Raw genomic sequence first — 1,950 nt, 5'->3', positions numbered from 1 at the left:
AGATAGTTATAACAAAAACTATTCAATTATATAAATATATATATTAAAGAAACATTAAATATAAAAAGATTGATGTAACCGTGAAAATATAACTACTAATTTATAAATAAATTAATGTAAACTAAAGTTCAACATTAAAATAAAAAAAATGGAATTAAAGAAAACAAATTGATATAGCATTAATAATTTCATCTCTTAAATCATCAACTTAAATGATCTTAAGAATAAGGTGTCAAAAGCATTCAAATTGTACTGTTAACATATATTAAATATTCTATTAATATATATTAGACAATCAAATATTGTGTTAGTTATAATTTAAATATTATTATATTTTGTGTAAATTTATGCATTTGTCATTTCTTTAATAAATGAAGAATTATAGATCCTTCTATATAATTACTAAGACTACTATCAATGTCATCATCACAATCATCGTCTTCAGAGATCAGCCAATTAAGTTTGCTAGTAAAGTCATCATCCCACAAAGCCACATTACTATTATCGGTGTTCTTGTCTTCATGGTTGTTATTGTTATTACTAAGACTACTATCAATGTAATCACAAAACCATTAAAAATCACGTAGCTGCAGGTCTTCAAGGATGTTGGTTGAATTTGAAGAAGATGTAGAGGTGGCTGAAAAGGAAGGAGCACAAGGCATTAAAATCTCATTAGGGTCAATTCTTGGAACTTCATATGTGCATAACCCATTCATTAGCTGATCCATTGTCTCAAATTGGGGGTGTTGCTATGATTTGTTCTTCCTCTTTGGCTTCATTGACATTTGATGATTTAAATGAAATCTTTAACTCCTTGTTAGGGTCAACCTTAGTGTCAAAGTCAACTTGCAAAGGTTGTTGGTAATTTTTCTCTTCTTTCTGTGGTTGGTGTAGTTGTTGTAGTTTTGGTTGGGGATGATCTTGTAACTTGGAGAAGTAAAATCTAATGCTGAAGCAGAATTCAGAGGCATGACGTTAGGTGTGTGTGAACTTTTGTGGATTAAAAATGTGCTATCAGATTTGGGCTTTAAACAAAATGAAGCTATGAGTTTGTATTGTGACAATACTTCGACTATAGCAATTGCTTAAAATCCTGTGCAACATGATACAACAAAGCATGTGAAGATTGATAAACATTTCATCAAAGAGAAGCTTGAAGCTGAAATAATTTCATTTTTCTTTTGTAAGATCAGAATTGTAGTTGGCTGATGTTCTCACTAAAGGAGTGTCAAGAAGATTGTTTAATGAGTCTCTATTCAAGTTTGGAATGTGTGATATCCATGCACCGACTTGAGTGAGGGTGTTAAGATATGTCAAATACTTTATTAATGAGTATTAGGCAATCAAATATTGTGTTAGTTATAATTTATAAATATTATTACAATTTGTGCAGATTTGTGCACCTGTCATTCCTTTAATAGATGAAGAATTATATCATCCTTGTATGTATGTATATGGTACTCTACTCTTTAAAATAATACATCAGAATTATTCTTTAAACCTTTTAATAGTCCCCACCTTCATACAACCCACCATTTCCTCTGTACATCTTACAACCTTCTCCATTTAAACTAATTTTAAGTCATGTGATTAAATCGCTAAGATTAAACAAAAATGATACAATAGAGAAGGATGCTAAGAAACTGACGTTTGTGGTGTTGGTTGCACAAGATTAAGGTAACAATTAGGATGACAAAAAAATTCGCAGGTACAGATATCCGCGGGTAAAATTCGTGGCAGGTAGTTATTATTCCGGGATATTTATTACCCACGGGTAATGGGTAGCGGGTATTTTAATACCCGCTTCTAAACGGGTTGGGTACAGGTAATATACTATCCAACCCGCGAATACCCGTAACCCACAAAAAATAATTAAAAAAATTATATATATATATATATATATATTTTTAATTAAATTTAATTAAAAATAAAACTAAATTATATTTTATT

At 29.9% G+C, this 1,950-nt stretch overlaps 1 pseudogene; it reads right to left on the bottom strand.

Moving 5' to 3' along the window:
- Positions 1–356: 356 nt before the first annotated feature.
- LOC106763334 lies at positions 357–1,566 on the bottom strand (annotated as a pseudogene).
- Between the last annotated feature and the right edge of the window lie 384 nt (positions 1,567–1,950).

Source organism: Vigna radiata, chromosome 6 (genome assembly GCF_000741045.1).
Source record: "Vigna radiata var. radiata cultivar VC1973A chromosome 6, Vradiata_ver6, whole genome shotgun sequence".
NCBI lineage: Eukaryota > Viridiplantae > Streptophyta > Magnoliopsida > Fabales > Fabaceae > Vigna > Vigna radiata.
The sequence above is the reverse complement of the archived record's forward strand: the minus strand, read 5'-3'. Positions and strand labels throughout refer to the sequence as shown.